Source organism: Triturus cristatus, chromosome 2_2 (assembly GCF_964204655.1).
Source record: "Triturus cristatus chromosome 2_2, aTriCri1.1, whole genome shotgun sequence".
Classification (NCBI taxonomy): Eukaryota; Metazoa; Chordata; class Amphibia; order Caudata; family Salamandridae; genus Triturus; species Triturus cristatus.
This window is the reverse complement of record NC_140582.1, coordinates 599,080,006-599,106,564: the sequence shown is the minus strand read 5'-3', so window position 1 is coordinate 599,106,564 and position 26,559 is coordinate 599,080,006. Positions and strand designations below refer to the sequence as shown.

The window sequence follows — 26,559 nt, the reverse complement described above, 5'->3', positions numbered from 1 at the left end:
AGTGGGCTATAAGAGATAACATAAACCCTGTTAGACACATTGCTGGAGGATGCATATGATTTTGGTTTAATTCCTGGTTTAAAAAAAAAAGAATTACAGAAAAAAACATAGATGAGAATATGTAGACATCTCACTGCCTGTTAAATTTCAAACCAGGTAACTGGAGTTACAAGTTAGTTACGAAACATGAACCCGTAAGGAAACAAACTGGTGAAAAGATGGAATAAACTCCATGTTCCCTTTTGGGTAGAACCAATACAGTAAAAATGGCTATAATCCTCAAATTTCTTTTACTGTTTGATTTGCACCATAACACTGTATGGATTAGTTCAGTTCTATTTGATTGCAAAGGCTTCTTAAGAGAATTTTGGGCTTGAAGGCCTACTTTCCTCCTAGCTGGAGAATTATCAGAAAATCTTGAAAAGTAGGGGCTGAGTCCTGCTTTATTACCATTTGTATTTTCAAGCTGCCCAGACCAAGAATGTATAATGTTGTTGGGAACGAAATAAGAGGAAAAAGACCGAGCAATGATAGTTGTTCAGTCATTTCGCATGATTTTCAGTTTTGTGCTAGATGAATACCATTTAGATTGTAAATTTAAGAATCTGAACATCTTTCTCATATAATGTATCAATGTAGGAAAACTATTTAATACCCCTTATTTTTCAGACTACCAACATGTGTTAGAACTCCGTTCAGAGGGCCACAGATCAAGCAGGACCTATTGGGCACAAAAATGGAAGTTGAGGCTTTTGTCTCCCAAGGTCGCAGGACGTGACCTGCAATGGGTCCTGAAAAACGGAGCCAAGTACCCCTTCAGCACATGACTCTCAGTGGTAGCGCGGGGCGAGCATTCTAAGGCTTCTCAGGGTGGACGGGGTAGATACAGCAGTAATAAATGATTGTCCAGTCAAATGATTTCTTTTATGACTAAAAAACTATTGATACACAAACATTAAGTGAAATACGGCATACACAAACAAGAGACACAGCCTCATGAGGTTCTTTCTGCTTATTTTTACAGTCATTAATTGTATTTACATAATATTTTTGTCTACCCCAAAAAAAAGAATTTTGTACAAAACTGGGCCTTTTTTTTAACAGCTTCTGGAAGCTTTTGAAGCCTTTGAAAGCTTCATTAGCAAACAATTATAATCATTTTATGTTCTCCTCCAATCATCGTCTAACTAATTTTGGTTGGAAATGACTTGGAGTATGTTTAAGGTGGGTCCCAACACATTTGGAGATCACAGGGGCATATTGTGAACTCTCATCAATAACCACTTTGAAAAAACTGACATTGAGGCTCATCTGAATTCAAAAGCGAAATCAACCCTTTTTGCGACCGCAATAATACGGTAGTGTTATGCACAAACGCTATTTTGCGAGTCACTGACTCGCAAAATAGCGTTTGCGACTCGCTATTAGGAAGGGGCATGCCAAGGGCATCCCATCCTAATAGTGAGTCCAAATAGCATGTACCATTGTTTTGGGACCACATTTGCGGTCGCAAAACACTTGCAGTTTCCTACCTACTTCAAGTAGGTGGTAAACTACTCGCAAACGGTAAGGGGTCCCCAGGGGACCCCTTCCCCTTTGTGAGTGTGTGTAAAAATATTTTTAGGAGCATGCTGTGGTCCAAGGAACCACTGCCTGCCCTTAAACTTAAATGAAACTGAAAAGTTTCATTTTACTTTTTTAAATGCATCCCATTTCCCTTCAAGCAAAACGGGCTGCAGTTAAAAAAAACTGCGTAATTTAAAAAGCAGTCGCAGACATGGTGGTTTGCTGACCCCAGCAGGCCACCATCCCTGTGAGTGCTACCAATGGTGTCGCAAATTGCGCTTGCCTCATGAATATTGAATAGGCATGCAATTTGCTACCCCATTGGGAATCAAAAACAGTGTCTGAGACACTGTTGTACATTCACTTTAGTGAGTCGCAAATTGTGAGTCGCAATTTGCGACTTGCTAAAGTGAATGGTCGTATATCTGGCCCTCTGTTGTGTAAATCCAATTTCACTAGGAAAGTTAGTCATATCAGAAATATTGTTTTCCCTAATACACTTCAATCATGAAAAATCTATGACAAATCTGTACATGGAGGGGCATAATGCGTCATCGGGACAGCGTCCAAGTGTCTCAAGATGAGTAGCAATGATAAAGACGTCAGCCAGGGAACAGAGGGAAGTTTTCTGGGGGTGAGGAAAAGCAACACTTTTAAGTCAAATGGATGCAGGCTGGAGGAAGGTTTCCGAAGGTGAGAAAATGTTTTGTGGAAAATATCCCCAAGGTGGATTAAGACTTTAGAAGTAAGGGACATGGCTTGAGGAGAAAGGCCACAGGCTAGAGTAAAGCTTCTTAATGCAGGAAAGAAGGGTTGCTTAAGCGATTAGTGCTTCAGTCTGTGATGATGAGCTAACCCGCACTCCGGTCCTTGTAGCACCTGTCAGGCAAGCTCTTTCGGATGATAGTTGAGATCCTCCATGCTTTCAGCTCCTTCATGGCGATGATCAGAGGGTGCATATCTCCACAATCACAGGAGAGAACATCACCATCTGAAGAGCGTGTGTTGCCAGAACCCAAGCATGCTTGTACTTGGTCATGTTGTTGGTTGTGATTCCCTCTGAGGTGACCTTCTCTCCTTCTCCAGAAGGTAGGACCTCCTCTACTCGTTCATGGTCTTCCTCCTCTGCGTCATCGAAGTCATCGAGACCTTCACCCTCCTCGGCATCATCAAAATTATCGTCATCAAAGTTATCTTCATTATCAGACATCTCTCCATCTGTCTGATCCCTGGCACATTCTGAATTCTGTCTGAATCACACTTCGACACGTATGACTAGTCATATCAGAAATGTTGACTTTATTCCATTACCAACAAGCATGTCCTATCTGGTGTGTAGGAACTTGAATTGCTTGAGTTAAATTAAGTGAGTACATTCCCTGTCCTAGGCTTTCACTTGTGCTTTACCTTCCAGTTGTGATTAAAATCACCAAGTATCAGTATATGTGAGTAGTTATTGATTAAGGAGCCTGTTAATTCATAGAATTAAAGCGTAACAAAGGACATATAGCAAAGGTGTGGGTGAGCAAAACTGACCAATCATAAGAGTTATACTATAATTCCACCAGAAGTAATGGAGTTCCTCTGATGGACTTCACTACTTGAACAGAGGAAATAACACTTTTCTCTCACAGTCATGGCTGCCACGTCTCCCATTCTATCGTCTCATCTATTCTATGAATCTATTTGAAAAGCTTATGGAATCGTCAAAAGTATATCCACAATTGAAGTTGTTGTTAACCACGTTTCTGATAATAGCAATACATCAATATTACAACCAGTTAGGAGACCAAACAATTCCACTTTATATTGAGCCAGAGAGCATGCTTAGATAGACAATATTATTCTTAGTACCAGCAGAGGTGTTCAAGGACCTGCTCACCACAGGTTTTGGCTGAGCAGGCAAGTCAATAAGAATTCCTGATTCTTTCAGTCGTCTTATATGTATATGTGTTTGCAATAGAAGGACAAAGGATTGTAAAGCCTAAAACTTGTCAGGGGAGTGACAACTAAATCCAGCATAATGGTTGGCCCATGGGCCTGTTCGAGTGTGGATCAGCACAGACTTTCTTGCTTTGGCATGCCTTTGGATTGCTCGCTGCACCGGCCGCTGCACTTATGATCATAAATCAGGCAGGGACTGTGCCCATGGTCCGGGTGGTAGCTCTTTGGCAAGAGCTCAGCCCCCCTGAGCCTTGCTCAGCCCCAATGTAAGCACCCCATAAGCACCCTTGAATGGTCCGTCTTAAGTTAGCTTAAACAAGCAAATAAAACCACTTACCTTACACTCGCCACATCACCAAGTCAGCGATGCAGCGGCGCCAGGCAAGTGGTTTTATTTGCTTTTTATTACATTTTTCTTCTCCCGTCGTATGGCAACTTACCCGACTGTGGCCCCACCATGCCCCACCCTGCCCCACCACTCTTACCTGTGCTGCTCGCCACTGGCAGCATCTCCAAAGGACTACCACTTGCCTCTGGTCCAGGGGAACTTGAACCTCCCCCAGCAATGTCCTTCACCCGCAATGAGAGGACATTAACCCAACTGCTCGCTTTTCTCTTAGCAACTGACCCACCTGTAAAATTCATTGCCCGTGCTCATCTACCGTTTTCCCTGTATGGCGTACAACATGGCTCTCTGATAAGAAGTCCAGCTTGTTTAACGTATATGCTCGCCCAAATCTTGCTAAACTTATTGAGAGTCTTGCATGGTTATTTAGATTCATGGAAGCGGCAATGTGTGATAAGAATATTTGTGCCTACGGGATTTGCAGAATAGTACGTTGCTGTGGTATTGGTGCATTGTGTCAGTTTTGTTTATTTTTTATTTATGCTTTATTATAGCTTCTTGTTATTTTGGGGTTGTTGAGTGTTTGCACTGTGTTTTGTTGTGACTCGTTTTCCGTTGTACCCTATAAAGTTTTTTGTTTTGTTGTCTTGTTTTGTGTTATGTTATCTTTTTGTGTTCTGTTGGGCTTTTTAATCACGTTAGAGATGTCAACAAACGTTGTTAAAATTCTAGCCAAAACTGTACGTCTTTATTGAGCCAGTGAAAAATATCCATTAACCATTATCAAGGGTGGCAAAACTCTACAAACATTTAAGACATGTCAGACTAAAGTTGTTACAGAGACCTGTGCTAAATTATTACTTCTAGTGCTCACTTCATGTGATATGCCCCAAACTCTTAAATCAACTGCCCCAAAGCTCACTTTACATGATTCAACCCTTATGCTACAGAATAAGAAGTATGGTTTAGCTTTGAGCACACTGGAATAAATAACTTAGCAACGAAACGATTCGTGAATGAGAGAAGACTAGAAAAATAGTGTAAGGTTAAATTTAACCCAAATTGCAGCTGAATTATAAAATCCAGTGTAAAGCGAAAATGGATATAGTGAATTGAAAATAGGGCAGAATTTGATAGTTATAAAAAGAGCTTAACAATAAGCTCTGGATGCCCTTAGACAGAGTGAGAAAAAAAGTCCATGGCACAAGAAGATGTCTGTATTTAAAAAGGCAAAAGTTAAAGCAGTCATCCAAGCGCATAGCCAAGCCATGTGTTTTTCTGAGATTGTGAAACTTTCTGACTGCAAAGTTGAGGTATTGAGACTAAGAATTAGAGGAAAAGGTCAGATAAAATGGCAAGGGACATGGATGCACTCGATATTTGAGGCAAAGATGGAACCTTCATTATTAAACACTTATTCGAGGATAAATGTTGTTCATGCAAGAGTGCATGCTTGAAGGGGCATTGCTGACAAAATTAGAAAGCAATTAAAAACAGAATAATATGTACTGTATTCGCTCACCCAAACTGACCTGCTTCTTTTCACATATTCCAAGCGTTACTATTCAGAGGAATACCAAACAAGCATTTGCAATGCAAATAGGTCTCGCATTTGTGAGTTAGAGCTATTGACATTGTAAATGGCAATGTTTTTTACCTACACATTTTATTTTTGGGGTGAATGTATGTAGTGTGCAAAATCCCTTGGAAAGGTCCTGCACTTCGTAATAAATATATTGAAAAAGACACAAAGTGTGGATTGTGTCAACAATTGCTTGGCAAGTACCTCATGGGTGAAGTGTCGCCACACATGCACACCGTGGTGCTTTACTAATACGAAACTCATTAATAAAAGTAGTGCTTACAGACTAACCACTGCAATCGGGATCGGAGCATGTGAATCCGAATCCCGGCTTCTTTTTAATTTTCTAGACTATTTGACTCACTCTCCTGTGTCTTGGTTATCCCCCAAACACTGGGAGGTAATGAAGTTTGCCAAGGGGGCGGAGGGCAGGGGGGCTTCGGGGGTACATGAAAATGTATTCATTGCCTAGTTGTCAAAGGTCGCCCGGTGCTATTAGTTAAAAGTGTGCAGATTTCATTATGATATTAAGAGTACTTTACTTGCATCTATGAGAAAATAGGCATTAACTAAACAAAATGCCAGAATGTGTGTCAGTTTTCACAGTGTTTTAGACAGTCCTGGTTGCTTAGTTTCATTCCATTAATTTTTGTATTTACTCTTTTACACAGCATCCAAAGTAGGTTGCCTAACCCCAAAGCCCTGAGTTGTTAAATGACCCATAGAAGGGAGTGTTTTACAATTGAGCAAATGTGTCCAAATGTAATTTTGGTAGTGTCATGAAATGATCAGCCAATGAGGTACTCGATGAGCAGGTATTTAACTACACCCTCAAAACATACGGTATTGTGGCTGTTGTTTGTTTGTACACAACCACCTCTCTGAATGTGTTTTATTAACACAGAGCTTCATCTACCAGACAGTGCTCACAGAGGGGCGACTAAAGCACAGAACAAAATGTATTCATTTATCCTGAGTGTGAAGGCACCTGGAAGGCTTAGGTGCCCGCCCGGAGAGGCTAGGGATCCCAGCGCTTCTACAGACTCTGCCGTGCTCCTCTGCACCAGCAGAGCACAGCTCAGAATCTGCCGCTTATGCTAAGAATAGGTGAGGGGGATGAGGTTGGGGCATGCAGGAGTTGCCGGCAGATTTCTAGGTTATTGAAAGTGATGATTCTGACGTGAGGCAACGGAGACTGACTTTCTCTGTTTGTCTGCACCAGTCTATTTCTCTACCTTCTACCGGGCTCACTGTCATGTATCCATTCATCTCTATTTGTTAGAGGTGCGCGTGCCAATATATTAATTAACAGGTAGAGCCAGCCGGAGACAAGCCAAGCGTATACGAGCCAGTGGGCAAGCCGTGAAAATGATCGGCATGTTAATCATACAGTAAACATGATGAGGCTTGCTGCCTGCTTGCTGCTTGATTATTCTTTTAAAAAAACAAAAATTAACAAACGACTGTGATTTTTAAAATTTGTTTATTATTTGTGGGGGAACATTGTGCATTTCGCTTAGCGAGCGGTCAGAGTGCTCAGGGGAAGTTTGGGGGCACGAATTAGGAAGTTAGCGGTCTAGTTGTTGACGCTAACTCACGTCGCCTCGGCCACGATAAATTGGCCCGTGATGCGACCGCGCAGCGGCCGCGCGCAGTGGACGCGCGCAGCGGGCGCGCCTCTGGCACGCCAAAGGCGCGCCTAATGCAAGCCCGTCTGTGCCCGTCCACGTCTGGCCGGGGCCAGGGGCAGGAAATTATGCAGATGCTGACAAACAAAAAATCACTTTTGATGCAGTACAGCTACACGCCATGTATAAAGAGGTACTCAGTAAATGTGCTCATGCGTTACTGCCAGATATCAGCTATCAATGCCCTCAGTGCAAATTTCACTTTCAAGACTCTTCTTTTACCTCACGGGTTATGCTCAGGGACATAAAAATTACCATACTGCTACTTAACTGCCGCTCCTTGCCCAAACATTCGATTGAGATCCATCTGCTCCTCGAAGAGAGGAGTCCGGATGTTTTATTTCTAACCGAAACTTGGTTAAGTGGCGACATGGATTTTGATGTTGTTCAAGCTCTCCCTTTAAACTATGCTATCCAAAGACTTGATCGCCATTCAGGGTGAGCTGGAGGCTTAGCCATAATATATAAAACTAATTTGGTCTGTAGATTTACCGCTAACCCACTCCCTGATTGCGAAAGTCTTTCCTTTGTGATTGATCTAGCATCCACATTCACTTTTTCAGGGCTTCTTGTATACCGTCCGCCTGGCCCTCTCGGATGCTTTAAGAAGGATCTTCCGGAGATGGCGGCAAATTTTGCCACCTCAACCCCGAATTTCACAATTTTGGGTGATTTTAATGTACATTTTTATGATTACTCCTCAGCTTCCACCCAAAAATTAGTCGAAGAATTAGCCATGTTTCAACTTTTATTGAAAGGGAATAGCCCAACGCATGTCAAAGGTCATATGCTTGATCCTATATTTACTAACATAGACCAGCTTTTAGTAGAAGACGCGGTCCCTATTCCTTGGTCCGATCATTTCCTTCTTCCTTTCAGTTTTAGGTTATTTAAGGTAAATACACGAACCGCTAGAACTATAAAAATTACCCGTCAATGGTCAAAACTTCCATTAGACAATTTTATCAGTAAATTGAATGATACTATTCCTATATCTCATCTCAATCCCATTGTGGCTAATGAAAATTTTAATGAGTGGATAGGGCGGGCACTTAATTCTGTTCTTCCGAAAGTCAAAATATCAGAAAAAGTGGGAACTAAACAAAACTTATGGTATTCCCACAATCTTCGTCAGCTCAAACAAATCTGTAAAAAACATGAGAGACTTTGGAGGAAGGACTTTTCAGTAACGAGTAAACTTAAATATCGCGAAGCTATTAAAATATCTAAAAAGGAAATTAAAACTGCCCAAGCTCTCTTTTATCAGGGAAAGATTCTCTCTGCAAATACCCCGCGGGAGGTATTTAAAATTGCAAACAATCTTCTTACCCCACCTACTGCTGTTACCAATACAGACAATGTGCAACTGCGGTGTGACCAAATCGCGTACATTTTTGCAGGAAAAGTTCGGATTATCTATAATTCTTTTCCACTGGCTTATAGTCCACAAATAGAGGGATCAAGTGGTGGAGATAATCTTCTGCTCCCACTCCACTACTGGAGGAATTCCGCCTCTGGACCTCCAGACCTTGCAAAGATTACTGAAAGAACTTAAATCAGGCTCTCCTCTGGACGTTGCCCCACCCAGTGTCCTTCAAAAAGCTGTTGAAGTAGTGTCGCCTGTTATATTGGATTGTATAAATTCTTCGCTCTTAACTGGGATTGTGCCTGATCAATGGAAACATGCGAGAGTTAAGGCCCTTTTAAAAAAAAACTAATCTTGACCCAGGGAACTGGGGAAACTATCGCCCTATTTCCCTGCTGCCAGGGGTCAGTAAAGTAGCAGAGAAATATATTAATAGGATTCTATCTGCTTTTTTGGAAAATAACAATCGTCTGCATGTTACCCAGACTGGTTTTAGACCGCAATAGGGAACAGAAACGGCTATACTGGCGGCTACAGAAGACATTAGGAAAACTCTTGACAGTGGAGGCTGCGCTACGCTTATCCTTCTGGACCTCAGCGCAGCCTTCGGTACTGTCAACCATCATCTCATGTGTCAGAGACTGAGGGCTGCTGGAGTGACTGGGCTGGCTCTTAGGTGGCTCCAATCATTTCTTCAGGATAGGGTTTTTTCGGTGTTTGAAGGAGATTGGTCATCTAAGTCTATCCCGTTGACCTGTGGGGTTCCTCAGGGATCCTCCCTGAGCCCCACGATGTTTAATGTTTATATGAGTTCGCTGGCAGAAACCATCCTCCCATTTGGGATACAGGTGGTTTCTTATGCCGACGATACTCAATTGATTGTCTCCTTGAAACAACCAAAGCATTTAGACCCTGATCTGGCAACTTGCCTTCAGACGGTCTTTGATTGGATGAGCAGCTCTTTCTTGAAGCTCAATGGTTCTAAAACTGAGCTTATGCTCTTTGGGAAATCGGCTCCCTCTGATATTCACCATCTGTGGCCCCCCGGTCCCAAAGAGCTGCGTTAAGAGTCTAGGAGTTTGGATGGATTGTAACTTAGATTTTAAAGTACAATCGCGTAAAGTAGCAGCGAACTGTTACGGATTGCTGAGAAGATTTAGAAAGGTACTGCCAATGGTGCCTTTTCTAGCAAGACGTTTACTGGTACAAGCCATTGTACTGTCGGGGCTGGATTACGCCAATGCGATCTACCTTGGAGCCCCTTTGGCCACAATTAAAAGACTTCAAATTGTACAGAATTGTGCAGCTCGCATGGTGATGAACATCCCTAAACGGTCCTCGGCTAAGCCGGCCCTGGATATTCTTCACTGGCTTCCTGTCCAGCGAAGAGTACAATTTAAAGCACTCTGTATTATCCATAAATCCTTGGCAGGAAGGGGCCCGCCCCTGATCCGCTCTTGGAATCAACGATATGTCCCCAATCGTAATCTCAGGTCAGGGAGTAAAGGTTTAATTGATGTGCCTAAGATCAAACGTGCTCGCAGTGGAGGTCGAATGTTTTCATATAATGGGGCCAAACTGTGGAACAGTATTCCACTACATTTACGTTCTGAACCAGATCATCTTACGTTCAGAAAATTGGTGAAAACCTTTCTCTTCCAGTAAATTAATTTGTTCCTTACTGAGTGCCTGCTAGCGCTGGGATGCCTCTGGGTAACCACGCGCTTTATAAATACTCTTTCTATTCATTCATTCAAATGTGCGATAATTTCTCTTGAGAATTCCAAAAAGTGCATTTCTTTAGCACGTCACCTTGAGGTTCTGTAGCGATCCGAACCCGTGTGTTCGGTATCGTAGTACTGACACGATTTTGGTACCAGTGAACCGTAAATGGTCCATTTAGTAGGTGACAGTGTTTTCGCTGTGGGCCGAGCATGGATTCACTGAGAAGTAGGGCATTCTGTTGTAAATTCATGGCATCCATCTTAGATACGGCATCCATTTTGTTTCTTGCCCTCACATAGTCAATGGACAAGCAATGACCCTGGCTGAATCACCTTGTTAAGGACACGTAAGCTTTAGTCCAAGGAAGCTGATGCTGCGTGACTAGGCAGAAGCTACCTCCCTTGCCTGAGGCCAATCATTCTATACTTGTTCTTGTGTTCGTTGGCCTGATCACGATTAGGAGGCCGAAGACAGTAGCCATGCCCGTTTATGACCCACAAGCATCTCTTATCCTACTTATCAATCTTTTACACCTGGCTCCGCTCCTCTCCTTCTGGGCTTTTACTATGGGGAGGATACAATTTTTATGATGGGGAGAATCGGTCGAAGAATGGAAAACTGACATGAAGACTTGATCGAACACTGGAAACTTACAAATAATTATCGTTTGGTATATGTTTATTGTTTGTTTGGGATACCGGGCTAGGCATGAAAGATATTTTTGCAATGCTGCCTGAGGACACATTTGGTGTATTTAAGGAGCGACCCACTTTATACAATTTGAACAGTCTCCTAGATTCTGCCTTTGTGTGGTTCCTACGACTTCTGTGTCCCTGCAGTAAATAAACCTTGGTCTCTGACGCCACCATCGAGAAGCCCGTGTCTCTGTTTATTTGTGCACCAAGGCAGGAAGGAACTCAAGGGTCTTTTGGGTGTTGTTTCCCTGACACCTCTGGACTCTAGAAAAGTCCAGAACCTCATTTGGCGCCCAACGTGGAGTGAAGTGAACCGGTACCGGTCCAAAGCCTGAAGATTTCGAGGAGCTTCGTGTGAAGATTCCGGAGGGGGGTACCCCGATTCATCGATCCCTGTATGTCGTAAAAGTGGCCCGACGATCTCTTCCACGAAGGTTCCCACTCCCAGACGGCTACAGAGGACCGCTGCCCTGACTGTCGCCCAGTCTTGGACCCGAGGTGCAGACCTTAGTACGGCGAGACGTAGGCGGGTTCTCCTTGGTGACGTCTTCGACATTTCAGTTAAGTATTAAGTGGGTCGCGCCCAGTTTGATTGCTCTTAGTTGCTCTTGTAAGGATTTATCACTGGTTGCTCTTGTTCGGATAATCCTTTTGCTCTCTGGGTACGTTCATTTTGGATTTGTAGATTATCATTGGTTGCTCTTGTTAAGATAATCTTTGGTTTGGTATTGGTTCATTTGGTAGGCCTAAGTTCTTTGCGCATTTTGGTTAGAATTTGTCTTTAGTTTGTAATGACTAGCCGTAGTAATTGTTTCCTGTCCTGGTTAAGTTGCAACAGGGATTCCCGGTTGGAGGACTCGTGTCCGGTTCCTCCGATCGGAACTCCTACATATGAGCTCTATTGTAAACATGGTGTGGGTCCCATCACTTATAATGGAGTGTGGGTCCATTACACCAGGAAAGATGGTGTCCTTAGTTAGCCACCACATGGTAGCTTTGAAACTAAAATTCTAGACAATCTAGAAGTGAAGTTGTTTAAAAAGAAAGCCCGGCCGGCAATGTTCGATTCTTTTCGCTTTTGGCGTAAAGAAGCTAGACAGAGAGAAATTAGAAAAATGAAGAAGGAACAGAAAGAGAACGGGTTGACTTTAATGCAGTCTGCTAGGCAGTTGCATGTCAACGAAACTGAAAAAGCAATAGAGGTAGCGAATAGAGAACATAATTTGGTGACTGATAAGTGCTACCCTGCCTTGCCATCGTGTCCTGCTAAGCCAATAGAGGACTGTGAAAAGGATCCCCTGTTGTCTTACCCATTGAGATCACCTCCACCGTATGCACAGGGTATTACAGCACCACAGTTACCACCTGTTGTGCAACCGGCTGCTGGTCAGCCTGGAATAGTTGTTCCTTTTCCTTTGATTCAAGCTCCTATTCTTCCTGTGGTTAATGTTCCTCCGGCACCCCCTCTACCTGGGTTGCCTATTCCGTCTTTGCTTGACGTTTCGCAAACTGCTTTACCTACTACTTCTACCCTTACAATTTCATCTGCTCCAGCTTCCTTGTCCCCGAACTCTGTAGACATTCTGACTCCGCTTTCTGTTCGTTGGAAAATAACTGACTCTGTAACTAATATCTTAACTCCTCTCTACAGGTCTTTAATTAAGACACCCGTTTCTGACTCTACACAGAGACGTAGTCAGCTTCCTGGTCCCCAGGAACGAGGAATATTAGATTCGACAGCTCTTAGGTGGATGTCGAAAGCTGCGAAGTATGATGCACGAAGAGTGTTGGATACATTTATGCAATGGAATGAACCAACTCAGCGTTATGTCTTTGACGTGATGTGTTCCCTTTTGCGTGAGGAATGGGATGATGATGACTTAGATTCCGTTCCCGCTGACTTGATACATATTCAGAGAAGGTTCGCTGCAGGAATGGTAATAGGTTCGGAAGTAAAGGAAGCGATAGAACTGATTTTAGCATACAGGTCTGATTCTCCTCTTCGAGCACCAAGGGACTCTGATGGTCCTCCGATTACTAGGAAGAAGCGAGGTCAGTATCCGATGAGGGAAGTTCCGCCGATATGGCGCGATGCAGTTCAAGCTGATGCGGCTAATAATATTTTAGCTGCTCCAGCACATTTCCATAGAGTGTGGATACATATCCCTTGGAAGCGGGCCGAAGTATTAGCAGTAAAACAGGCGTTGCCGGACCCGCGTAAGAATCCTGCTGGGTATTATAAAGAGTTAACCCAGACAGTTCAAGCGTGCGTCATGAATTTGGCAGACATCGAAATGCTATTTGGCAATGTAGTGCCACAGCCTATATCGGCCAAAATTCGCCATGAGAATCACCAAGTTGCTTTAGGAGGTGATTGGCCAGCTATTATAGCGGCAGATGCACAACAAGTTGGTGGTGCTAAACCTGAGCCTCTGATTGCTGCTTTGCCTGGCAGAATAATCAATTTGATGAAAACGCTGATGCCAGCGTTACGGGTCAACTGGGATAAATTATCAGCGTGCAAGCAAAAGAAGGACGAAAGCGTCTCTGATTTCTTCACTAGATTTGAAGAGACCTTCGTAGACCACAGTGGGCAAGATATGAGTACTGAGGGAGGTCAGAGGTTGTTTGTCGACAAGTTTGTGTTTAATTTATTGCCTGAGCTTAGTAACAAGTTGAAGGATTCTGAGAGTGCATGGGCGGTGTCGACGACAGCACAGATACTCGCAACTGCTCAGTACTACGAAAATAGAGAAAAAGAAGAGAAGGAAAAGTCAGAAAAGAAGACAAAAGACTTGAAAACTAAAGTTCTTTTGCAACAGGCGTATCCGCCTCGCTCGAATCAGTCAGATTCACAGCAACGACCCCAGTTTCAGCAACAGCCACAATTCCAGCAAGGGATGTCCCAAAGATTTGACTATGGTTTTCCCCGACAACAGTTAGCATGGAATCAGTGTGCCTATTGTAAAAAGGAGGGTCACTATAAGAATGAGTGTCCAGTTCTGCACTCACAAACTAGTGGTGTCCCAGCTCAGAGAGGTCGTGGTGGGTTTATGCAAGCTCTTAGAGGTAGAGGACGTGGTGTTATGCCTCCACAGACTGATCGCCCATCTAATTATTTCGATCAGCGAAATGTACAATCTACACAATCAGGTAGATCTCCCCAATACCATGTTGAGGATTATTATGAAGGTAGTGAAGAAGTTCAGCAAAGTGAGTACTAGGACAGCCACAGGCAGAGAGAGGGAGTAGTATCAGTTCCAGTTGATCAGAGTGGACCTTATGTCGCAGTAGCTACATCAGGCGTGATTGAACCGTTTCTGTTGGATACTGGTGCAGCAAAAAGTTCAATTATGCACGCGAAACTCCCTGGCGCACCTTTGTCTGGCTCAACGAACGTTTCAGTAGGTTTCTCAGGCGCCCCTGTTCACAACCCTGTTTCTGGTCCTTTGTCAATTTCTGTGGGGCCATGTCAACTAGAAGCACCCCTTATTCTGACGACCGGTTGTAATGAGAATCTGCTTGGTTTAGATCTGTTGAAACGCCTGCATGCGACATTGTACTGTTCTCCTTCGGGAGTACAGCTCACGTTGGGTAAGAGAGTCATCTCTCCAATGTACTTGTCGATGGATAAGCTCCCACCGGAGCTGCGTTCTCTCCCTCATAATCTTTGGGCGACTGGTCCTAATGATGTAGGTCTTCTGGAAATTCCCCCTTATGTGGTGAGTCTGAAGGCAAATGTTAGATTCCCACGAATCCCACAGTATCGGATTTCAAATGAAGGTGAACGAGCGCTTTTACTGATCGTGCAAGATTTGATACAGAAAGATGTGATAGAAGAAACTAGAGGAAATGTCTGCAATAGTCCTGTCCTGCCGATTTTGAAACGCACTGACCCTTCCAAACCTCCAATCTACAGATTTGTGATTGACCTCAGAGAGGTTAATAAAATAGTGGTTCCACAGTTTCCTGTGGTCCCAGATATCACTGCATTATTGACGTTGATTCCTGCCTCAGCTACATGGTTTACAGTGATCGACTTGAAGAATGCCTTTTTCAGCATTCCGACAGCCGAGGAAAATAGGGATATTTTTGGTTTCTCCTTAGGTGGTCGTAGTTTCAGATTCAAGCGCGCCCCACAAGGTTATTGTGAAAGCCCTTCAATTTACAGCCAAGCATTAAAAAGTCAATTAGATGCTTTTGTACTTCCACCTGGTGTTGCTCTGATCCAATATGTAGATGATCTTTTAGTGGCCGCTGACGACAAGGAAACTTGCAAAACAGCTACAATTTCTTTGCTGCGTCATTTATCAGACTTACATCACAAGGTTTCACCTTCTAAACTACAATATTGTTGCCAAGAAGTGACCTACTTAGGTCATCTTTTGTCAAAGGAGGGAAGAAGGTTGACCCCAGAGAGAATCAAAGCAATTTCACAGATGACTGTACCAAGCACACAGAGAGAAGTGCGTGTGTTTTTGGGTATTACGTCATATTGCAGACAATGGATCCCAAATTTTTCTCTCATGGCAAAACCATTGGTGGCTCTGACTGGAAAAGGTGTTCCGAGTCCTTTGCCATGGTCTGATGAATGTCAACAGAGCTTCTCGGAATTGCGTAATGCGTTGTGCTCAGCTCCTGTGTTAGGTACTCCTGACTACAGTAAGCCGTTTACACTATATGTCCATGAAAGAGAGGGTTGTGCGTTGAGTGTCTTGACGCAACAATTTGGTGACAAGTAGCGACCTTGTGCGTATTTCTCATCCACATTAGATCCGGTAGCCAGAGCGTTGCCAAGTTGTTTGAGAGCTACAGCAGCAGCTGCAGTGTCTATTCGACAGTCTGCTGGATTGGTCATGAACAACATGTTAGTAGTCATGGTTCCACATGCTGTGGATACACTCATGAATCGAACAAAAACTCAGCACCTCACCAGTGCTAGACTATCAGGCTATGAGCTGACACTTTTGGCAAGTCACATTCAGATCAAGCGATGCAGCATATTGAATCCAGCAACGCTGTTGCTGACTACTCAGGAGTCGAGTGATTCAGAGCCCCATGACTGTTGTTTTAGAACTGAGGAAGAGACAAAAGGTAGGATTGATTTAAAAGATACTCCGTTACTAGATCCAGATGGTACTTTGTATGTCGATGGATCGTGTTTCAAGCTACAGACTGGTGATGTGACAGCTGCGTATGCAGTTACGACTTTGAGTACGGTTGTCGAGACTGCAAGAGTGAGTCAGAATTCTGCCCAAGCTGCAGAATTAATTGCATTGACAAGAGCGTGTATTTTAGCTGAGGGAAAGAGAGTGAATGTGTTTACTGACAGCCAGTATGCCTTCGGCGTAGCACATAGTTTTGGTCGCTTGTGGAAAGAAAGAGGTTTTCTCACGTCCCATGGGACTAAGATCCAACATGGACAGTTAGTCAATGACCTGTTGGAATCTCTGACCTTACCGAATGAAGTTGCGATTGTGAAATGCAGTGCTCACCGGAGGATTACGGATGATGTTGGCCGTGGGAATGCGTTTGCTGATGAGGTCGGCACAGAGACGGCCAAGAACATGATGAGCCGAATGTACGTTGCAACGTCTGCAAGATGGATTGCTGAATCAGGAATGTGTGAGAATACGATTGAAAGTGTGAAGGCAATCCAGAATGAAGCAACTGAAGATGAGAAGAATGCATGGAAGGAGAAAACGGGTAAAATGGATTCGAGTGGATGCTGGATTGATTTGTCTGAGCATCAGCGTTGGATGCTACCTGATGCGTATGTACTTGCGGTAGTCACTATGGCGCATGGAGCGGTGCACATCAGTTCGAAAGGGATCTGTAAGATGTTAGCTCCAGTATGGAAGAACGATGGAATTACTAAGTGCGCGGAGAGAGTGGTGAAAAATTGCATGGTATGCCTGATGCATAATCCTGGCAAGGGAACCCCAACCCCAGCTGGTCACTTTGCTCCCCCTTCTTGTCCCTTTGAAGTGATTCAGTTGGACTTAATCCACATGGACAGATGTAATAATCTCAAATATGTCCTAGTGGTAGTCTGTGCTTTTTCGAGATGGATTGAAGCGTATCCGTTAAAGGATAACACTGCTATGTCCACTGCCAAAATCATCCTCAAAGAGTACTTCCCCAGGTATGGAAAGCCACGGATTGTATGGTCGGACAATGGAAGTGAGTTCGTAGGGAAAGTTATGCAGAGTGTGTGTACGGGTTTGGGAATTAAGCAAAAATTCCATAGTTCAAATCACCCACAGTCAGCAGGTTTGGTTGAGGGGTACAATGGTACCTTGAAGCTGAAACTTGCTAAAATCCAAGCTTCCACTGGTTTATCTTGGCCAGACGCACTGCCTTTGGCTTTATTGTCCATCAGAGCGACTGTACACTCTCGAGTAGGGCTTAGCCCATATGAGATTGTGTTTGGTCGCCCTGCTAATGTCTGGGGAGTCCCTAGGCCCAAGGAGTTCAAACAGATCGAATATCCAATGTTGATTGATTACCTTTTTGACCTGACTGCTAAATTGAGTCTTATTCACCAACAGGTATTTGAATCCTTGCCTAAGCTGCCAGAGAGTCCAGGTCACACATTGAAACCCGGTGATCTGGTTGTGGTGCGGAACTTTGGACGGACCCGGAACCTCCAGCCAAGATTCATGGGTCCGTTTCAGGTGCTCCTGGCCACAAGAACTGCTGTACGCCTGGCTGGCAGGAAGAATTGGGTGCACGCTACCCATACGAAGCGTGTGCCTCTCCCACTCCCCTACGACAACTGGGTTAGACAGGGATTTGGTGTATCCGAGACAGAACCTGTTCCTAGGCTTATCCCCTTCAGTGATGCAGAGTACATGACGGACAAACGATCTGAAACACAGAACTCTGATACTGCACCAGGAACTGTTCCTTTGAACCCTGAACACAGTGTTGTACAAAGTGAACATTTGCCACCTGTGGATTTGAACATTACTGCACCTGCAGATCAGCTGTTTCAAGATCAGACAAGGCCCGGAAAGTACAGATATAACCTACGTTCTCATTCCATGAACCAATAACATTGCATAATCACCTTTCCGTGTGATAACTGTTTTGATGTTATCACATTGCATTCAGTCAGGAAGTTTGCTCTATAATTTTTTTGTCCTTTTGTTTTTGTCGTTCTCTCGCCTTGCCATCTGGGTTGCCGTAGGGTCGTAACATGTGCCTTGTTTTAACTTGCAGGGGGCCAGACACAAGGTCGGTCTCTTCTGTTTATTTTGGGAACTCCCAGGGTAAACAGAGGCAATTTTTCAACAGGTACAAACCATCCGTTGCGAACGGTTGTAGAAGATGGAGCTTCCTGAACTGCGACGAGCTAACGTCATAAATGCTTGTAAGACAAAACTGTATGAAATTTTGCATAGCAAATGTTTCATGATGCAATGGGCTCTGACCTTTCTGATTGTTGTAATAACTTTGGTAGGCGGAATCGTTTTTGGTATACAATTGATTTTTGCACCTGTCACATCTACAGTGCCTCCCCATGTTTCTGTTTCTCGGACTGTTGTTTCTCTTCATTCTTTTCACCCTTTTCCTGCACACGAGCAAGCTCGACGCTCTGAGTTTATAAATAACACTTTCATTCAGCTCTTGCACCAACTAGTAGTAAATACAACGAACTGCTGGGTGTGTGGTCTGATGCCACATACCATGAACAAGGGTATCCCCTATCTGGTACTGCCCTTTAGTTATAATGGATCATTTTGGGCATTCCAGACCATGTTCGCCTATGCTCTAGAGACCTATCCCCCGCGACCTCCGCGTTCCACTAGGTATAACTCTGCTAAAAGAGCCTTGGTAAAGGGAATTACTGACATGGTTAGAGATGTCAATAACACTCTGTTTATTCCCAAGGATGAGTTACGAGTTTATATGGGTTGGAATGCTACGGAGTATGGCATTAGTTTGGGTGAAAACAAGCGTAAAAGCTCGACTCCGATTTGGGTCGTACCCCACCAAGGTCAGGTCTGTTTACAAGGGAATGGGAGGAATCCGAGAGCTCGACTAGAGAAGAGTGACTGTACTGAAACGTACGTTTTTCCATCACAGTCTTCCCCTGCATTCTTAGCTGCTAAGGGTACCTATTTTGTCTGCAAAGACAGAGCATATACATGGCTGCCTGCTGACTTTTCAGGCTCATGTTATATCGCCCGACTACTACCTCCGACATACACTGCTGAACCGGATTATCACAAGACTAGAGTTGTGAGAGGTGTCTTCGACAAGGAAGATACAGCTGGCCAAGAAGCAGGAGACTTTTTCAAAGGTTTCCTTCCGTTCTGGGGGCCCATGGCCAATAGTAGGAACTTGCGTCAACTAACACGGGTAGTTGAATCCACCATTACTGAAACTGCTGGTGCCCTTAGTAACCTGACAGCTGAGCTTCAAGCGGACCGCCTCATGACGTTGCAGAACCGTATGGTCCTTGACGTATTACTTGCAGATCAAGGTGGAGTATGTAAGATGATCCAATCGAGTTGCTGTGTCTTTATCCCAAATAATGCGCCAACAGTATATGAGGCCATTTCTAAGTTACACAAGATCACTGACTCTATTCATGTAGACAAAGGTGATTGGTCACTGATGGGATGGTTCTGGAATCTGTTATCTGCGTGGGGATGGAAGGTTCTGATAGTCATTGGTGTTTTGTTGGTATTTTTATTCTCATGCTGTCTCATCGTTCAGTGTGGTCCTGCCTTATGTGGCCTTTGTGCTGCAACATGCGTAAGAAGACCACCTGTTTTAGGAGATACGCCACGGGATAGAATAATGCTCCAACAACATATCAGTGACCTGATGAATATAGAGATGGATTCTGACTAGAGTAAGTTATTGCCTATGTAAGGGCAAAAGGACGGTCTGAGGTTCTGTAGCGATCCGAACCCGTGTGTTCGGTATCGTAGTACTGACACGATTTTGGTACCAGTGAACCGTAAATGATCCATTTAGTAGGTGACAGTGTTTTCGCTGTGGGCCGAGCATGGATTCACTGAGAAGTAGGGCATTCTGTTGTAAATTCATGGCATCCATCTTAGATACGGCATCCATTTTGTTTCTTGCCCTCACATAGTCAATGGACAAGCAATGACCCTGGCTGAATCACCTTGTTAAGGACACGTAAGCTTTAGTCCAAGGAAGCTGATGCTGCGTGACTAGGCAGAAGCTACCTCCCTTGCCTGAGGCCAATCATGCTATACTGGTTCTTGTGTTCGTTGGCCTGATCACGATTAGGAGGCCGAAGACAGTAGCCATGCCCGTTTATGACCCACAAGCATCTCTTATCCTACTTATCAATCTTTTACACCTGGCTCCGCTCCTCTCCTTCTGGGCTTTTACTATGGGGAGGATACAATTTTTATGATGGGGAGAATCGGTCGAAGAATGGAAAACTGACATGAAGACTTGATCGAACACTGGAAACTTACAAATAATTATCGTTTGGTATATGTTTATTGTTTGTTTGGGATACCAGGCTAGGCATGAAAGATATTTTTGCAATGCTGCCTGAGGACACATTTGGTGTATTTAAGGAGCGACCCACTTTATACAATTCGAACAGTCTCCTAGATTCTGCCTTTGTGTGGTTCCTACGACTTCTGTGTCCCTGCAGTAAATAAACCTTGGTCTCTGACGCCACCATCGAGAAGCCCGTGTCTCTGTTTATTTGTGCACCAAGGCAGGAAGGAACTCAGGGGTCTTTTGGGTGTTGTTTCCCTGACACCTCTGGACTCTAGAAAAGTCCAGAACCTCAACCTCACTACACAAGATTATAGCACGGAATTGAGAGGAAGGTATTAAAAGTGCTTGTTTTAAGCATGAGTTAAAATACTGCCACTCCTCTGGGCGACAACAATGCCATTTGTGAACTAAGAGGCGTCAATTGCCATGCATACCCTTAATGTTGCCTAGAGTCTTATTATATTTAGAGTAACATTAAAATCTAGTTTATTAAACACAAGAAGTTTTTGTACAGCACGCATCTTGAACTCGCATATTTCAAGATGGCAATAATAAAGATGAAAACGGAAGTGCCGGCAGGCAAGAAAACACGAACGGGAGTGGGGGGCGGTCGGGGGAGGGTGAGAAGTCACAGACTGAAGGAGGGGGCGGTGGGGTGGGGAGACAGGGAAGAAAATAGTGTTAGGAGTAAAGGGGCCAATAGGCGTGGAAGGATACAAATGATAAATGAGGAGGGACTAACAAGCCTCAAACCAATCGGAAGGCAGCATTTAAGACAAAAGCCAATGGGCAGAGAGTGGGCGGAGCTTCCACAAATCTTCCACACCACAGTATATACTGCATATATCGCAAAGCGATATCAGCGCATTCACGCTGCAACACTAGGCAAGACCTAAAAGAAAATAGTGTCAGGAGTAAAGGGGCCAATAGCCATGGAAGGATACAAATGATGAATGAGGAGGGACTAACAAGTCTCAAACCAATCAGAAGGCAGTATTTAAGACAAAAGCCAATGGGAAGAGAGTGGGCGGAGCTTCCACGAAACTTCCACACTACAGTATATACTTCTAGCCTCGCAAAGCGAGGGCAGCGCATTTGTGTTGCAGTACTAGGCGAGACCTAAAAAGGGCCCTGAGCTGGTGTGCGAGTTTGTGTGAGAACACCTCAAGGCAGTTTTCTAAGCGGTCTCTTCTATAGACCATAACTACGTTTTTGAGGAGCCAGAAGCTGCCTTATGACCTGGCCTTGTAAATCGTGGAGTAACACTGCAAACACAAAAGAAACTGCGACAATCTTTGGGGCTTATGGTGTTCTCCATTGCAGTCTGCTCACTGCAGTCTAAGGCCCTGATTACAAGTAAGGCGGAGCAGAATCATTACATGCTTTTATGCATTCATATTGTTCTATATTATTATAACAATTTGGTTTTACGTCACACGGTTTTCGTGGTTGTGGGAGACCAAACACGATTTGTCAGGCAGGTAATTCCAGACAGAAAAATCGATTTGGGCAGTAACAACCATGTGCCTTATTTATGTGGACTCTTTGCACGTTTGCGCCACAGTTGAGTCACTTTTTGTGACGCACAAACGGCTTAAAAAATACACCATGTTGCATGCCACATATAATGTGTGCAGGGTGGGCGTTACCCCGCAAAAAGCTATGTAGAGGTGGCACATTGAAATCTGTAAGGATTTCAGTGTGCCACTTCTAGGACACTACTGCGTTAATATCTTGTGCCTGCCTCACAGCACGCGTAAGACTGACACAGGCCCTATGTGAAATGACACATCACTGGAGTTGTATCTGTTCTCAGACACACACCAGCAATGCGCTAGCAAGCAGTTGTGATTATGTTTTGACAAAAACAACAAAACTCATACTTTTTAATTCTTCATCCCCTTTCTGGTGAGTTGTGTTATTGTCTATTGGGGCACATATTTGTTTAAGTCAGGGAAGATACTTTAAATTTCATACATATTTCACTTATTTGTAACTATCTAGACACTAGTAACTGTTTCAGTTAAAATAGCGAAATCTTTAGGGCCTATGTTTCTATGTATGAAATTGAGGCACAGATTTATCAAAATTTCACGCAGTGCCACAAGACAGCCTGCTGCACTGCATAAAAGGGAGAGGGAAGAATGCGCCATGCTTAACACTGTATGGTGCATTCCTGTCCTCTCCTTCCTCTGGAGCACAATGTGCTGCCTTGCTCAATGCAGGCACACTTGCACTGTGGTGCAAGTGTGCCTGCGTTATAGGCAGAATTGTTTTTGTGCGGGAAGGAGTGAGCAGAATGCAGCACACAGAGAGAGAAAAAAAATGAGGAGAAATAAACAAATCTCACCTCGTTGAGCCTCTTTTGGGAAATGCTAAAGTGCTTGTACTCTTTCCCTAAAACGTGGTAAAATTTGTGTGTCCTTAGTTGGTATGTTTAATTTACTTATAAGTACCTAGGAAAGTTGTGAGAACATGATCCTTTTTTGACCTGATCACCCCCATTTTTTAAATGATACTGGTGGTAACTGACTCTGACTGCGCACAGGCCCATGCTAACCAGGTCTAGGGCCAGTGCTCTGACACAAAATGAATATGGTAATTAGGTGTAATTGCAATTGGCACTGACAACCTACCTGTAAGTACCTAGCATTTGGTAGGGCATGCAGGTTTAGAGGTCCAGCAGGTGTGAGGCACTTATGTGTGCACTGCTGCATTGCCCGCTGTCGTTTTAAAAGTCAGCCCTGCTTTGCAAGCTGCTTTAAAATTAAAATGACATGCATAATGCGACTTTGGATTTAAAGATACTTCCAAAGTATTGAACCACCTTATTTGTACATGTCAGCCACCCCTAAGATCTATACTAGGTGCCCCCAGGGTAGAGTGCCATGTAGAAATAAGCAGGGACATTGTTTTATTATGCCCTGGTGAGGGAAAATCTGCCAATTTTATTTTTTCCGATTGTTGCTTTTTAGCTCCATAGGCTAACATGAGGATACTGTACTACAATGTAACTATTGATAGGAGAGAGCTAAAATAATATTTCAAGGACTTGAAAGATTGATAATGAGAAATCCAACAACTTGCCACTGTTGAATTTATCATACCTAACACAGAATATAAGTTATAGAACTTTCTTTTGTGTGAGCCAAAATCAAGTCTTCTAGAAGCCTCTCCTGATTAGCCAGCCTTAACAGGCTTAGCCAAACTGCTTTGATGAGGTGATCAGTGGCCTGCACAGAGACAGGGGTTATCTGATGGGGGAGCTCTGCAGCTGCAGAGACCAGGCTAGGACGGGGCTGGGTAAATCAAACTGGACTTCAAAGAGAGCAGGGCAGTATGGAATGCCAACCAGGCCTACCCCATCTTCCTGTACCGCCCAGCTGGATGGCAGCCCCAGGAATAGAATGTGTAGGAGGTCTGAAAAGGAAAATGAACCACATTAGTTCTTACTGCCAAGGAGAGAAAATCTCCATTTTGAATGCAGTGCTTTATGGGACAAGAACATGCCACACTTTCAGGGGAAGCTATAATGCTTTTGGGTGGCATCCTGTACTCCATTGGTCATGGGTGCCCCCCCTACTTGTCATCTTAGAACATTGAATAAATACATGGGAGCTGTATAGCAACTCAGTTGTGCTGCCTGAAAACGTCAAGGAGAAGAACAACTGCCCTGCTGAAACCATGGTCTGCACCCCTTAGGATTGTACTCTGAAGGACTTCTCCTGCTGCACCCTTGGAACTGCAACCTTGAGGACTTTGCCTTGCTTCGAAAAGGATTAAGGAGTGGGCTTCCTGAAAGCAACAGTTTAACAGAGCTCACCTGCACCACCTCCAATTAGAAGTTAACCAGCCTGGAGTGTGTCCAGATGACTTTTAAGGATTTGGCCAGGTACATTGAGGGAGCTGTAGTCCAAACTTTGGAAGAGAAGCTCAGAAACTATGGAACCTTCAATTTGTATTGTGAACACTTTGAACCCTCAAGATGAACTTCAGGAAGAAGTTCCAGAACTTTGGAGCAACTTTTGGAAAAGGCTCCATAAGGTGACCAACTCAACGTTGACAGTCAAGATGATTACCTCGCACCGCAACCCAGCCTAGATTTCATTTTCGTCCCGCTGAAAGCTCCAAAGCTCAAAACTTCCTAGAGTTGACTAGGGGCTCCTGCTGCACCAAGTCAACAAAGCCGATGTGAATCCAGCCTGCTGGAGAGGCCCGCTCCACATTGAGAGAAAATCCTCCAGAAAATAACATTTTGACCGAGTCCTCCCGCTTAGTTTATCTGACCAGGACTCCATCGCGGTCAGCCTCAAACTTCGACTTTCTCTTGGTCAAGTGCGACCAGATGTCTCAAGTTGGCGCTATATGTTTTTAAGCACAAAGAAGTGTTTTTTTTTTAGAAATACAGATCTCTGGTTACCTATATTGGATATTTGTTGTTTTGATGTCATTTTAATCATAAAAATATTTCCTGTTTTTATAAATTGGTTGTGGATTTTTAGTGTGTGTTGTTTCTTACTTATTTAAGGGCCAATTACTATGCAGCCCGGAAAAGCTCCAACCTACAGTAGGAGCCTTCCTGGCCTCATCGTAAATGGATCTCGGTTTACTTTTTGACTGCCGCATTATAATGCTGACAGTTGGATAGTAAACCGGCTGGTCATTCTGACTGGCTTACGATGGGCTCATGGAGCCCATCGGCCAGTCAGAGTTGGCTCATAATTTCAAATGGCGGGCCTGGGATTACAATGCATGCTTTCAGACATGGTTTCCGAGTTGGCCTGTCCCAAATGGAAACTATGGGGTCAATTAGGATCTGCATGTACCACGGTCAAACCGGCGGTCAGATTAGGATGCACCATCAGAAAAATCTGACCGCCATGAACAGAGTCCACAAAACTCCACCGGGAATGTCCGGAACAGCTGGAAATCCATCCCCGGTGTTCGGATTTGCTGCAGAAAGACCAAAAAACAATGTTTTACCAGCAGAATGACCGCAAGCAAAATTACGATACAATGGTGGTGCCAGCAGAACAATCAGTTGTTTCCGACCGCCGCAACCGCAACAAATGATGAATGGGAGAGTCGGCGGAAGGACTGTTGTATTCCGACCACCGCGGTCGCGAGGAAAGAGTAATGGCGGTCGAAAGCAACCACACAACAAGGCTACCAAGTGTGGCTGTATATCTGGCTCAGCATAAAAGAACACCTGACAAACCCCAATGAGACATCCCCATGGCAACCGAAAACTACAAATCCTAGGTCAACCCACACAACACACCTGACATGAATACTCCATTTTGACCCACCCACATAGCTGAGTATGAAGCCAGCCCCTTCCGTGCCCAGAATCCTTTGCACAACTCCAGAACTGAAGGGCCCAACTCCACAGCACAGAGGAGAGGCAAATCAGCACACATCACACCATCACAACCACACACACACATCACCACCACCACCTTCACAAAGCTGCACCTTTCACCCATTTGCACATCACACACCATGTCACAGGAGAAGATGCCCAATTTCACTGACAATGAGTTGTCAGTGATGGTAGATGAGATAATCAGAGTAGAACCATATTTGTTGGGAAGCATGGTCCAACAGACACCCGTAGCCACAAATAATCAATTGTGGGCAAGGATAGTCAACAAAGTCAAAGCAAAAGGGATCACCCTGCACACCCTGAAGGATACCAATGGGAGGTGGCAGGACCTCAAGAGCAGGGTGAAAGAGCGTGCCAACAAGAACCATGAGCTGGCTCAGAGAACTGGCGGTGGCCCTCCCATTCTACCACTAACATTCACCAAATGGGAGGAGAAGGTGCTTGCCATACTTCATCCAGAGAGTCTCACAGGAATACCCAGGGGAGTGGAGGCTGGTAAGTACAAACAAATGTCTACCATTACACTGCTATGTACTGTCTTGCACAACTACAAAGCTACACATCCCAAACACAAATGAGCTTACGTACAACACACTCTTCCCAACACATGTCTCACAGATCTAACATTTCCTTCCTCTGAATCACCCCAAAGGTAGCTAGCAATATTTCCATGGAGGCATGTGTACAGGCAGCCAGCACTACAACTCCCACCAGGCCCCCTTGTCCCACAGCTGAGCAGGATGGTACACTCCTCCCACTC

The 26,559-nt window shown here is 44.2% G+C and overlaps 1 pseudogene; it reads right to left on the bottom strand.

Annotated features, from left to right (window-relative positions):
• Positions 1–2,417: 2,417 nt before the first annotated feature.
• Positions 2,418–2,776, bottom strand: LOC146862565 (DNA-directed RNA polymerases I, II, and III subunit RPABC2 pseudogene; annotated as a pseudogene).
• Between the last annotated feature and the right edge of the window lie 23,783 nt (positions 2,777–26,559).